The sequence below is a fragment of the Peromyscus californicus genome, unplaced genomic scaffold (genome assembly GCF_007827085.1).
Source record: "Peromyscus californicus insignis strain IS unplaced genomic scaffold, ASM782708v3 Scaffold_10__1_contigs__length_136768540, whole genome shotgun sequence".
Taxonomy (NCBI): Eukaryota; Metazoa; Chordata; class Mammalia; order Rodentia; family Cricetidae; genus Peromyscus; species Peromyscus californicus.
In genome coordinates this window covers 100,719,662-100,734,747 of record NW_026294391.1, presented here as the reverse complement: position 1 = coordinate 100,734,747, position 15,086 = coordinate 100,719,662, and positions in this window count along the sequence as shown.

The following is a 15,086-nucleotide window of genomic DNA, read 5'->3' as shown; positions in this document are numbered from 1 at the left end:
TGATATTATCTATTATGCAGTTTGTCCAACAAACGTGGACTCTCACAGCATGCTTTTGTTTGTGCCAACTTGTTTATCTGTAATTGCAGTCGAGCAGTACAGTTCTGGGATGAAGTTGGATGGACAGATGAAGGTGGTAGAGCATCATTTGTCAACGATGGGGGATTGCTTTGTTAAGTAGGCTAATGGTTTTCAAACAGTGGAAGCCGATTTCCTCTTCTGCTTTGTTGTTTTATTCATAGTGTAAACATATGGCAAACATTCCATTTAGTCTGGATAATGTCTTTTCCTACTATCACTTTCGTAGATTTAGTCGGCAGAGTGTTGAGTCAGGTTCTGATTTATAGCACTTGCTGATTTCTGAGCTTTAAATCTTGCTACCATAACTGATTTCAAGCTGCCCTCTTCAATGTGACATTCAGAAAAGAGGCAATTGCCCATCACTATATGTTTCAACTACTCAGGTCTCATGGTATAAATAATTTCAGGTATATAGATAATAAGATATTATAGTAAAATGATTAGGAAATGATGAGTTGGGGACATACATCATCTTAGTTTTTAATAGGATTTTATAAGTGTGTGTGTGTGTGTGTGTGTGTGTGTGTGTGTGTGTGTGTGTGTGTGTGTGTATAGGCCTGAGGTTGACATCTGATGTCTTCCTCAGTTTCTCTGTATTGTATACATAGAGGCAGACTCTCTCACTGAACCCAGAGCTCACAGGTTCATCTAGTCAGGCTGGCCACCTTGTTCCAGAAACTTCCTGCCTCTGACTTCTGTGCACTGGGGTTACAGGCAAGCTCCCAAAGCTTCTAAATGGGTTTTGGGGATTCCAGCTCTCATTTCAGCACTTTACCTGATGAGCCATCTCCCCAGCCCTCATGTATATTTAACTAATAACTCTGTTTAACTGGTCAACACAATTTCTGAAAAAACGTAGCCATCAGGTGCCATGGGCCAGGAGGAAAAAGCACACCCACAGAACCAACTGCATTTCTAGATCCCTAATGACCCTCCTCCCTCCTCCAACTTCCCTTTACCGTTCACTCAGGGCCCTCCAGCCTACTGCCTTGGATGACAGTGCTCAGATTCTAGAGTTGACCCTAGCTGGCACCAAAGCATCACTGGCACGTTGTATGAGGGTGCTGGGGATCAACAGCAACAGTGGTCCTCCCTCCTATAGGTTGGTGGCCCCTTTGTGACTGGGCCAAGACACTCGCTCCGCTTCTGGAAGGCACATCTGGCAGGCACTCAAGCCTAAAGGGAAGAAAAAAGATGGAGGAGGAAGTCGAGAGAGCTTTGCCCTTTGTCCACTTGGCTAGGCTCCAGGCTGGGCTGCAATTGATTGTTGAAGGCTTTCCAGAGAGGCTGGAAATACTGAAGACTATAGGCCACAGGGCAGGAGGTGTGTGAATCCTTTTTCTCTGTCTCTAAGATCCCCCCTTCCCCAGAGCCCTGGCACCTACTTCTGAGGGTGATTCCATGTTTGCCCTTGGAGAGTACCTTTCTCTTCTGTTTTATTTTTGTTATGTTGAAACAGGGTCTCACTGTATCTCAAGCTGCCCTGGAATTCACAGCACCCCCGCGTCTCAGTTTCTCAGATGCTGGGATTACAGGTATGAGCCACCATGTCTGTCGGAGTCTACGTTTTAAGCCGTGGTTATGTTCAGCAGAAGGAGTGGGTCTGTAGTTGGGCCTCTTGCTGACTGAGCCAGCATTGGCCTAATGTTTTCTGGTGGAAAACCACCCAGCATTCTGGCCATCCTCTGTGCGGAGGCTTTGCATGAACTTTGTCTACTTGAAGGCTATATGTGCCTGTCTGTTCTCCTTAGGTAACCCCTAGTCAACTGATGGAGTGTGATTGCTCCAGTACAGTTGGGGCCATGTTATTACTGCACATATGAGCGTTCGGTGTTGGCACCTAGGCTGAAAGCTCTCCCCTGGCATAGTCCCCAGCTCCACCCTACTCAGCACTCAGTACAAAGATCAGCCCCCGGTAGCTGAATGAATCAACCAGTCCAAGCCTGGCTGGAAGTCAGGATTTCTTTTTGGCAAAACACAAGCACAGTGTGAAGTCCTGCAGGGGAGCCTTCATCTTGTCAGCTTGAACAGGGAGGGCGCTTTTTTACTGCTAACTCTTTGAGGAAGAGGAACCTCAAACCCACCCCCAAACACACACTCACTAGTATACACACACACACACACACACACACACACACACACACACACACACTCATAATCAGGTTTTTATGAGCCAGATGTTCCATAACCAGGAAGTTCAGGTGCCAATTATGTTTCTCCCAGCCTTTCCCCTCCCAGGCACACCACTGCACCCGGTGTCTCCGGAGGCTGGCGGAAGTGCTGACTGGGTGTGATTTGCCCTTGGCATTAGTCTGAGAACATCCTGTGCAGCTGAGGGGGTGGCGCTGCCCTCTATGTAATACACAGGATGGGAAGTGACCAGGGTGAGGATACAGATGTTAAGGGGTCAATAACGCTCAGAAATGGAAGGCTCAAACCTCAACAGAAATTAGAAGCCCTTCCTTCGCTGCCTGCCAAGACCTGCCCAGCACACACATTCAAGCATTCACCCAATCTTCTAGCACATGCCTTTGCCAGTGCTTTCAGGACGTTTGGAAGAGTGGAGGCCTGAGATGGAGGGTCTACAGAAGTCATGTCTCTGCATGTTAGTGTCTGGAACCTTGATTCTCATTGTCTTTATGATTATGGATAACAGTGGTTAAAGTGATGCTGTAAAGTCACTGTATAGAGAGCTGGTTGTGGTGGCACACATTTGCAATCTCAGCATTCAGGAGGCTAAGGCATGAGGATCATGAGTTTGAGGCCTGCCTGGGCAACTTGGCAAGATCGTGTTTCTAAATAATTTTTTGTTTTGTTTTTGTTTTTGGAGACAGGGTTTCTCTGTGTAGCCTTGGCTGTCCTGGAATTCTACCTGTAGACCAGGCTGGCCTCGAACTCACAGAGATCCACCTGCCTCTGCCTCCTGAGTGCTAGGACTAAAGGCGTGCGCCACCACTGCTTGCATGCTCCAAGACCTCCCAGGCCATTGTGCCTTCTTTATCTTTACCTCTCCAGTGTGATTGTCCTGAAACACAGCAGGTATTCAGAAAATTATCACTCTGCAGCCTTTGCTCAGGCAGTGGTACTTTGCTCATCCTCCGGGGCAGCTCTTCCCTTCAACCACAGAATGGACAAAAGTTCAGGCTCTGACCGTGGTGTGTGAATCTCCAGGATCTCCTCACTGTTTTCATTTCTCTTCTCTGTTTCATTTTTCCCCCTTTTAAGACAAGGTCTCCCTGTGCAGCCCTGGCCAGCCTGGAGCTCACTCTGTAGACCAAGCTGGCCTCAAACTCATAGAGATCTGCCCACTCTGCCATCAGGCCCCACTTATTTTCCTTTTCACCCCGTCCATTCCCTCCATGCCCAAACCCTTTAGAGCCTATGTCTGGCCATGTTTTGAAAATCCTTTATTTAGGAACAAATTCAAATTTCTAAAACATTGCAAGACTTAAAATAGTCTAAGGTAACCCTCATGGTCTTTTCCATAGTCACTTTCTATTAACATTTAATCCCATTGTGTTTGTCATTTGAGTTTACACATTCTGTTCACACTTTGCAGACATGGTAATAGAAATATAAATAAACTCACACATATATACACTTACATAAGCATGTCTATACATTTGACGAGTGTGTGTTACATTTATGGTATGTGTATGGGCACATATATGCAATACATACACACTGTATATGCATTTTATATGTATCCTACACACATACAATTTTTGGAGCCATTTGAGAGTAAGTGGTATACACTATGGTCCTTTTACCCCTATTCTTCCATATTTGTTTCTTTTTAAAAGTATTTATTTTTATTATTTTAAAGATTGTGTGTGTGTGTGTGTGTGTGTGTGTGTGTGTGTGTGTGTGTCTGTGAATGTGAATGCAGGTGCTCACAGAAGCCAGCAGGGGAGTGTCAGATGCCTTGGAGCTGGAATTAGAGGGAATCAAACTTGGATCCTCTGGAAAAGTAGTACATGCTCTTAACCACCGAGCCGCTTCTCCTATGTGTTTCTTTTTCTCTTCCTTCCTTCCTTCCTTCCTTCCTTCCTTCCTTCCTTCCTTCCTTCCTTCCTTCCTTCCTTCCTTCCTTCCTTCCTTCCTTTCTTTCTTTCTTTCTTTCTTTCTTTCTTTCTTTCTTTCTTTCTTTCTTTCTTTCTTTCTTCCTTTTTTCCCAAGATAGGGTTTCTCTGTGTTGTTTTGGTGCCTGTCCTGGATGTCACTCTGTAGACCAGGCTGGCCTCGAACTCACAGAGATCTTCCTGGCTCTGCCTCCCGAGTGCTGGGATTAAAGACGTGCGCCGCCGCCGCCACCACCACCCAGCTCTATGTGTGTTTCTTAAGAATAGAGATATCCAATGCCAGGAGATGGTGGCACACACACACCCATTCCAGCACTGGGGAGGCAGAGGCAGGTGGATCTCTGAGTTCGAGACCAGCCTGGTCTACAGAGTGAGTTCCAGGACAGCCAGGGCTGTTACAAAGGGAAACCCTGTCTCGAAAACCCAAAGCAAGCAAGCAAGCAAGCAAACAAACAAACAACAGCAAAGAGACTTCATTTTACATAGCCAATCTTATGTAAATATCAGTTTCATAAGTGTAACTCTTACAATATTTTAATCTACTGTACTTATCGCAGTTTCTTGAGTTGACACAAGTGTCCTTTAGGACACTTTTCCTCCAGTTACAGGTGCCATGCTGGGATCACACTGAATTTAGTTAAGTTTCTTGAATGTGGAACATATTGATAGCATGCATACTTTTGGTCTTTTATAACAAAAGGAGACTTCCTCTTGAAGACTATAGTTGTCTTTCCCATTAACATTTTGAGCTTGTGGCTCTCTCTGACTACATTGCAGCAATGTATCTCTGCTCCCATTTATGTGTTCTTCTGTTTCATCAGTGATGTCAATGTTTCTTTTCTTGTTTTCCCCTCCCTTCCTCCCTCCCTCCCTCCCTCCCTCCCTCCCTCCCTCCCTCCCTCTCTCCCTCCCTTCCTTCCTTCCTTTCTTTTTTGCTTGTTTCTGAGACCAGATCACACTCTGTAGCTCAGGCTGACCTGGAACTCACTACATAGCTGAGGCTGGCCTTGAACTCAAGGCAAACCTCTACTCAGACGCCAAAGTGTTCAACTGAAGGTATGACCCACCGTGCCTAGCTAATGATGTCAGTTTTGACCACCAGTTAAGAGTAATAGGGGCTTTAGAGAAAGCCCAGCAGTTTAAGAAGTGTGCTACTCTTGTAGAAGGGCCGGTTCAGTTCTCAGCACTCACCTTGGGTGGCTCACAACTATATGTCACTGCAGCTCCAGGGGATCTGACACCTTTAGCCTCTGTGGGCACCAACACTCACATGCACAAACTCATATACAGATGATACACAAATATATACATAACTTAAAATAAAAATAGGATTTTTTTTAAAAATTGGTGCACAATTTCTCTACTGTTTATCTACATTTTCCTCATAATAAGCAATTTGTGGGAGTTACTTTAAAATCAGGCAGATATCTTGCTTCTCATTATGATTTCTCCCTATATTTAGTTTCACTGATGCAGTTCTTGTCCAGTCTTGTCTTTTATCTCTGCAAAATAATGTGTTTCCAACTTCCACACTCCGTGTGGAGTTACCACTTGGCCTTTGTAGTCCAGCCAGTTTGGACCACCTTTGGTTCTCCCGTGCCTGCCAAGTTTCGCTCATCCTCCAGCCTGGGAGCAAGGCATAAATTGTCGCGTACAACTCTAGGGGGCGCCTTTCACTCACACAGCAGCCATGTGCTGCAGCAGCAGGGGGTCTAGGCTCCTAAGAACTCTCCCATATGCTGATTAATCAATCATTCTCCCTTCCTTGTTCCCCAGGCTTTGTCTGCAGACTCCTGTTGTCATCCCCGTGGATTAGACCGTAATTGCCTTCCAATTTCTATACCTCTCTCATTGGGCTATAAGATCCATAAGGGTAAAGGTTTCTCTCTCTTCTCTTGTATGAATCCCCAGCACTACCCAGTTCATAGTATACACTCAGTGAATGTCAAAGAAATGAATCTGGTGTCTCACGTGTGTGTGTACATACATACAGATATATGTTCAGATTGATACAACATTGCAAGACTTGAAATAGTATAAGGGACGTCTCATAACCTTTCCCAAAGTAATTATTAATGTTTAATCCCAATGCCTTTGTGTGTGTGTGTGTGTGTGTATATATATATATATATATATATATATATATATATATATATATATATAATCACACGCGCACACACACACATATGATGTGTGCATAGCATGAGTGCAGGCTCACTAGTGCCACTGTGGGTATGTGGAGGACAGAGGACAACTTTCAGGAGTCAATTCTCTTCTTACACTGTGGGATCTGGGAACTGAACTCAAGTTGTCATATTTTGACTAAATGGGCCATCTTATACATATATCGAGAGGGTGGAGGAATAGATAGAGTGCTTTGCTGTCAGAAGACGAAGTTCAGAAGGGCACCAGATACACTTGATTCATCCTGAGTTCTCTCCCCACTGCCTCAGTACATGGCAAAGGACTTTGTTCATAGCAGGCACTCAACAAACGTTTGCTGAGTCTACATGTGTATCCTGGTTGTTAGGGATGCCCCCACCCCCCGATTTCTTCAGAACCACTGTAAAGCATGTGTAAGCAAGATCTGAGCCCCAGGATGACATGACCTCTGAACTCCTGCTATTTTGTACACCTGGATCCAGCTCTGATTGAGCAGTGCATTCAAGGGGATGCAGTTGAGTGTGATCAGGGTCGTCAGGATGCTTGGGTGAACCTCTAAGGGACATGGAGGACTGTCAAGACCCCCTCTTGAGGCTCTGGAGTCTTTCTAGTTGAGAGTCTCTGGTTTCTCCCACAGACTCACCTTTACCATCTAACCTAGGTGAGCTGATTGTGGAAGTCCTGGGACTGTGTGTGTCACTTGGAAGGCATACTGTTTGTGTCAGGCTAATGCAGAAAAAGAGGCCTAGGAGGGGTCAGGGTGGCAATGCAGCCCCAAATTCGAAGAGCACAGGGCACCTCTGGGATCCTGGTTGCAGAGTCCCATTCTGGCAGAAAGAGTTCTTCTGATGGATACCAGATTGATGTCTTGCTGGGCAGCCCTGTGGCTTCTCCCGCCTCATGTCTCCTTAGGCCTGCTGCCATAGCAGCACATACATCTTTGGGGAAGCTGAGGGCTTCTTAGCTCAGCTCAGCAGCCAGAGCAACTCTTCCCAGAAGGCAATGCTAGAGAAGCTCTCCAAGGATTCTTCTCAGCCCCCTAGAGGCATAATCAGGCTGTAAGAGAAGCCCCAGGAAAATGTATGAACTTCATCATTTTGTTTTGTTCTATGGTGCTAAAAATGGAACCTGGGGACACAGGCATGCTTACACAAGTGTTTTACCACTGAGCCCTTTTTTTAAAAAAAAGTGGATTTAAAAAAAAATTAATTCTCACTATTTAGCTCTGGCTACCCTGAAACTTGCTATATAGACCAAGCTGGTCTCAAACTCAGAGATCTACCTACCCTCCCTCTCAAGTGCTTTTAAGGGGGTACACCACCACTCATAGCCTCAGCAATACTTTCGTTTGAGACAGAGTCTCACTGTGTAGTCCAGACTGGTCTTGAACTCAGTACATAGCCCAGGATAGCTTCCAACACATAATTCTCTTGCCTCAGGCTCCTGAGTTTATGCATGGTTCTTTTTTTATTTAACTTAAACGTTTTTGATTTGCAGAAATTTGTATCATGAGATTTTATTTTTTTATTCATATTAATTACCAATAAGTTTGGGGGCTCCCCCTATGCCTCATCTCAATACCAGCACTGGTGGGGAGAAGTGAGGTAGGAAACACCTGCGATGTTTGTGTTTTTCTCGTGCTCGGCGTGGGACCCAGGGCCTCACACATTCAAAGCAAATGCTGTGTCCTTGAGCTACACCTGCCTTTAGACAGGAATTTTAGCCTCTGTATAGGCTGGGCTTTAGTGCTTTCCTCTCTGTATGAGACATGTGCCATATGAGGGGCTGGGAATGTACTTCAGCAGGTGGAGTGCTTGTCTACTGCGCACAAAGCCTTGTATTTGATATCTAGCACCATATAAACCAGGAGCGGTGCCCTGTTGTTCCAGCACTCAGGTGGTGGAACCCGAAGGAGCAGAAGTTCAGGGTCATCCTCAGCTATATATATATAGTAAGTTTGAAGCTGGATTATATGAGACTGCATCTAAAAAGAAGCAACAACAACAAAAAAATCCACACCCATTCATATATGGGCAATACAAATTGAACTCAGCATGCTATAAAAAAAAATGTGGGAGGAGGGGTGGGGCAGTAGGGGTGGATCCAGGAGTTAGTAGCTGACTATGACCAAAATTCGTTATATACATACATGAACTTCTCAAATAATTAATACAAATATTGTACTAAAAATTAATAGCAGGGCATGGTGGCACATGCCCTTAAACTCTGCACTTGGGAGGCAGAGACAGGCAGATCTCTGTGAGTTTGCAGTCAGCCTGGTCTACGGAGCTAGTTCCAGGCCAACCAGGGCTACATAGAGAGAATCTGCCTCAATAAATAAATAAATAGTATTTCCTGGCATCATGAGTATATGGGCAGTACAAATTGGACTTATTGGGTTGTTAAGTGGGGAGGGGGGCTAGGCATGGTGGCTCACACTTTTGATCTCAGCACTCGGGGGCAGAGGAAGGCAGATTTCTGTGAGTTCGAGGCCAGCCTGGCCTACAAAACTAGTTCCAGGACAGCCGGGGCTGTTACAAAGAGAAATCATTTCAAAAAAGAAAGAAAGAAAGGGAGAGAGAGAAAGAAAGAAGGAAGGAAGGAAGGAAGGAAGGAAGGAAAGAAAGAAAGAAAGAAAGAAAGAAAGAAAGAAAGAAAGAAAGAAAGAAAGAAAGAAAGAAAAAAAGAAAGAAAGAAAGAAAGAAAATAAAAGGGAATAGGGAGATGGGAGATGGATCTGGGAGGCTGTTGGAAAGCATAGGAGTTAGGGGAGGAGTCTCAAAGAATTAATAAAACTCCTATATTTTTAAAAATAGCACTTCCATTGTGTTCCCTACATGCCAGGCACTGTTTCAAATGCTTCACAATCTATTGACTCACTGCATTCTGATATGTTTCTTTAAAGTGGGTGCAGCTGTCATGCACACCTTACCATGGAAGAAATGGAAGCAGAAAGAACCAAAGCAGCACGCTCAACCTCACACATTTTGTACGTGGTAGAATCAGAATTCCAGCTCAGCGAGGCTCTGGACTCTGTTTTCTTTACCATTCTGCTCTGCTGCCTCCTTGAGTTGACAAGCCTGGTCATAACAATAGGGCAAGCAGAGGGGCAGCTCCCTCCTGGTCTCCTTTCTTCCTGGGACTCTTTACTAAGGATCACATGCAGGAATCCAGCCCTTTCTTTCTCGAAGGTAGTGGGAGGGATGAGAAAGGGAGAGGGCTGGAGGAGTGAGGCAGGACAGAGAGAACATGAGGCACTACTGTCTAGGAAAGCTAGCCCTGGGAGGGACTGAGGAGTCCTGGAATACGACACTGGTTAAACTCCTGTGCTTTATTTTCCAAATGTGTTTTGGGAGTTCCTGTGGGTAAGAGCAACACCAAAATCTCTCCATCCCTCCCCTTTGGGAACCATCACCCAACCACGGCTGAGCCAGAGCTGAGCTTTGCCTTTACACTTTGTACAGTGTAGGGAAGAAAACACGTGCATCTGGGTACCCTGAGTACTATCCTGAAAGGGAATGACTTGTTTTTATTAAGCAAGGGCCTAGTGGCTTTATTTTGTTTTGGGAATTTCAGTCTTGGGAAATCCTGACCAGAGCCATGAGCCCAAACATGTAACATTTTCATAAGTTTGTGGAGGTTTCTCTGAGACTGTTCAGTCATTTTTCTGACTAGGATGAGGGAGGCAAACCGGGGAACAGACATTCAATCAGCCCACTGTTTCAAAGGCACACTTATGTTTGACACTCTGCTAGGTGCCTGGAATATAAACATGAGTAAGAGTGCTTTCATCAGGACTAAAATGCTACCTGTTTGTATATGCATGGATGACCTCTGAAGGGGGCTGCCAGAAGGTGGTGATAACACAGATGGCCTGTGGGGAGGTAGGGTACCAGCTTGGGAGGAACAGGGACTACCTTGTGCTGCAAGCCGTTTATGCTTTGGGACTTTGGCGCTGTGGGCACACGCATATTACCCATGCACGGACAAATGATCCCCCGCTTCACACACAAAAGGATAAATGAAAATGAGGGGGAGATGCTTACGTAAATATGTAGGAATTTGGGTGTTTTATTGTTGTTGTTTCTTTTTTCCCTTTCCTTTCCTCCCTCCCTCCCTCTCTTCTTTCTTTCACTCTATCCCAGGCTTGTTTGGAACTCACTGTGTGGTCCAAGCTGACCTTGAACTTGTGGGAGTTGTGCCTCAGCTTCCCCGAAGGCATGGTTAAGGTGCTGGAGTTGTTGACAATAGAGGAAACAAGACAGACTGATGGACAATTTCTCTTCCTGGCTTGGGCCAGAGCGCAGGTTTTAGTCAAGACAGCTATTTCCAAGTGGTTTTGTTTTCCCAAAGCCTTAGGAAGGAAACGACGGAAAGGCTTTGTCCTCTAGCCAAGAATGCCCAGGCACGTGAGAACTGCAGAAAGCAAAGCTCGGGCTTCTTTCCTCTTTTACATTTTTTTATTTTTATTTTGTATGTGTGTATGCGAGTGTGAATGTGTATGTGTGAGTGCACATGTACCACAGCATGTATGTATAAGCTGGAGGACAACTTTGAGGAACCGGCTCTCCTCTTCCACCATGTGGGTCCTGGGTATCCACCAGGTTGTTAAGTTTAATAGCAAGCACCCTTCTCCGGTGAGTCCTCTGTCGGGCTAGAGGCTCCAGGCTTGGATTTCTTGCCCTGCCCCTCACTAACCCCACCCTGCCCTGCTCAAAGGTGTGAAATGGATTTCCCAGAAGAAAACCACCCTCCGGTTAAAGATTCTACAAGCCTGATTGATTCATTAGAACTTGCTGATTGTGGAGTTGGGTTGTTGCAGATCCAGAGCCAAATTATCATGGGCTATCGTAGCTTCCTTCAGAGCCATTCTCTGCCTGCTTGCCTGGCTGACTTAAAATACACGTGACTATCACGTGAAAACTTTGGGAATGTACTGACAGGCCGGCTTTCGTCAACCAAAGGCTAAGAATACCTTCAGATAACATGAGGCCTACAGCAGAGATTACTTTGTATTACTGTAGCCACCAACCTGGGGTTTCCACCAATGCCCTGGAAAATTGTGACTTTTCTTCTGCTACCATAAAACCTTCGTAAAGCTGTCACCTCACTTGTATTTGCAATAAGCAGAACCTGCGTTCCTGGCCTCTTATTTGCTTTGAGGTAAGAGCCGTCTTTGCTTCATCACAGGTAATACCATTCACCTTGTAAATACATATTGTCCCTGGCCCTGCCCTTGGCATAGAGAAGTGTTTCCCAACAGGCTCTGGGCAGCTGGTCTCAGGCCAACCCCACCTGCTTGCTCTTGCCTAAACCTGCTGGGGAGTTAGCACAGCCCTGAGAAGACAGTCGAGAGGTCAGCCAGCCTCTCGTGGGCTGCAGGGTACCAAACGGCGTGACTTGCACTTGTGTGCTGTCTGCTTTCTTCTTGATTACATGCTGAAGATTTTCGATTCGTGGCTGAAGTCTACTCTCTGCGGTGCTCCTGGACACAGCACTGGACTAAGAACATCAAAGGCCTTAGATTTCATGTGGGCTATGAAAACACGAGGTGGAGTGTGCTGCCTGTGTTTTGCACAGAAGAAACTGAGCCCCAGAAAGACAAACAGTAAGAGGTGGTGACTGGAATGGAAATCAGCTGTGGTTACAAGCCCATAACCACCGGGCTGGAAAGGCATTTATTTACTCACTCTCTTCCATTGCCTCCCATAAAACGAATTTTAATATTATCCTAAGCCAACCTTACTTAGGAAAGGAAATGCAGTGCCAAAAAAATCACTTATGATGTCCCAAAGCTAAATATGAAAGTGCTTTTTACTATTATCTCTTGGTTGGTGCTGTTAGGCTAAGGCTTCCCACTAAGGCCTGTAACCAAGAGTTACCCAGGAGAACCCATTTGGGCAGAGAGGGAAGGGCCCAGCTTTGTGAGATCCAAGTCAGGGCTCTAACAGGATCTTCCAACAGGGAAAGGTAAACTTACAAATGGAAATGAACACCTTAGAGCAGGCCCTCGACCCAGGTAATGGAGACAATCACCTTCCAGTTGGGCACGACGGTCCAAGCACTCAAGAGACAGTGACCGGAGGATTGCCCAAGTTCAAGGCCGGCCTAGTTGATATAGTGAGTTCTAGGCTAGCCTGCCATAGAGTGAGACCCTGTCTCAAAAAACAAAACAAGAGGTTGGAGAAATGACTCAGTGGTTAAGATCACTTGTTACTCTCTCAGAGGACCAGGGTTCAGTTCTGAGCACCCATATGATGACTCACAAACATCTGGAACTCCAGATTCCGAGGATCAGAGGATCAGATGCCCTCTTCTGACCTCCATGGGCACCAGGCATGCCCATGGTATATATACATACACATACGCAAACCACCCCTACACATAAAATAAATAAATAAATAAAAATTGAAAACCAAACCACCACCAACAACAACAACAAAAAATTCCAGGGATGAGGAGATGGTCTCAGTGGGTAAAGTGTTTGCTGTACAAGCATGTGGGCCTGAGTTTGGATCCCCAGCACCCACAGAACAGCCGGGACACAGTGGCATGTGTCTGGAATCCGAGTCTTGAGTGAGATCGACATGGGCAGATCCCAGGGGCTTGCTGGCCAGCCAAATGGTGGGGGCTCCAGGTTCAGTGGGAGAGCCTGTCTCAAAAACAATGGTGGAGGGTGGTAAAGGATGAGTCCTGATGTTGACTTCTGGCCTCCACAGGTGCATGCACAAGTGAGTACACCTGCATACACATGTGGGGACACACACACACACACACACACACACACACACACACACACACACACGCACGCACACACACATACCACATACACACAAAAATATCACTCGATCACTCACTCATCAGTCAGTGAGCTACACAAAAAGAATTTCCTTCCAGTCTGTTATTCCTGGGGAAGAGGAAGTTATAGGGACATATTCACAGGCCTGGGGGATGAGCAATTTTGTAGCTGCGATGTTCGTGGGCAGGCCTCTGGGTCCCACTGGACCATATTCTTGGAATTCTAGATGCAAATCAGCCCTCTATAGCTGGGGCTTCTAAATTCAGCCACAGTAGACTGAAAATAGTTGTTTTTTTTTTTTAAGTTTCATGTGAACTGGGCATGGTGGCTCACATCTATGACCCCAACACTTGGGGTGTTGGGCAGAAGGATTGCTTGTAGTTCAAGGTCAATGTGAGCTGGTAGTGAGTTTGAGATCAGCCTAAGGTATGAGACCCTGTCTCAATGCCCACCCCCTAATTACATCTTTACTAAACCAGCAGATTTTTTTCTTGTCGTTTTCTTTAAATGATATAGTTTAATCATCATCTACATAGCATATACATTGTATTAGATGCCATAAGAAATCTAGCTCAGATCATGATTCCTGGGAGGGCCCTTTGGGGTCTTGGCTAAGAATCTGGCCTGAGCTTCAGCTAAAATGTCTTCTGGCTGCCCCCACCCCATGTAGACCAGCAATCACATAGTCACTATAAGAGTACAGAAATAAGGGCCTGGAAGATGGCTCTGAGCTGCTTACTGCCAAGTCTGTTGACCTGAATCTAATCCCATGGACCCACATAGTAGCAGAGAACTGACTCCCCCAAGGTGTCTTAGACTTTCATACACAAAATAAAATTTGAAATGTAGTAAGAAACCCAGAGATTATTTATAGTATATCTGGAGAATGTGTGTATATTACATGCAAATACTGTGCCTATTCTTGTGTGCCTGGCACCATACACGATACACAAGTGTTCTACCACTTAGCCTAACACGGGGGACTTGAGCATCTATCAGTTTTTAGCATCCTGGGTCAGGAAGAGGTCCTGGAATCAAAATCACATGGAAACTATGGGATAACTGTATATGCTTAAGGTGCAGACCAAAGACACTTCCAGACTGCCTTATTTCATATTTCTTTTTCCTCCAGTGACTATACCTTCAATAGGAAGTGTTAGATAGGACATCCCTTTCTTAGCTTGCTCTCATGGATTTGCTCTGCTCTTCTAAAATGCTGATGCTGGGGCTAGAGAGACGGCTCAGTGGTTAAGAGCACTGACCACTGTATGGGAGGATCCAGGTTCAAGTTCCAGTACCCACATGGTCACTAGTAAGTGAACTTCAGTTCCAGGGGATTTGACGCCCTCTTCTGGCCTTCATGGGCACTGCATGCATGTGGCGCACAAACACATGCAGACAAAACACCCACACACACAACATCAACCAAACAACCAACGAGTGAATGACTAAAAAAATACTGAGGCTAGAGAGGAGACCGCTCCACTAGTCACCCAAGCCACTCTTTCTTTCCAGTCACTTCATTGGCTTCTTAGTGTTTTGCCAGGAACAAAGCAATCTCCTGGCAAAACCTGGCTGGTCCTGTGCTGGGCTTGGCTGGCCAGACATCCGCTCAGCCCCACGATACTAACTAGATTCTGTCCTTGGCAGTGTATATTCACCAGCGCCAGCCCAGTCGTCACTTACCAGCCCTTCAGCATCCCCACTTTCCCTCTGCCTAGAATGCACTTCCTTCTCTGCTTTCCCAACCTCTGTTCCCCCACTTTCCCCAGCTCTGGGTAGCCTCTACTCATCTGCCATTTGTACCTTCCAAGTGTTTTACATCCAGTCTATTCAACAGAACCACCTTGCTTATTATAACTGCCAATAAGAACAAAAATTCCCTATCAGCATTTCCTAAGTGCTGACTGTGTGGCAGGCATGGTCTCATTAAAAATTTACAGCCACCCTCTGGGATGGCT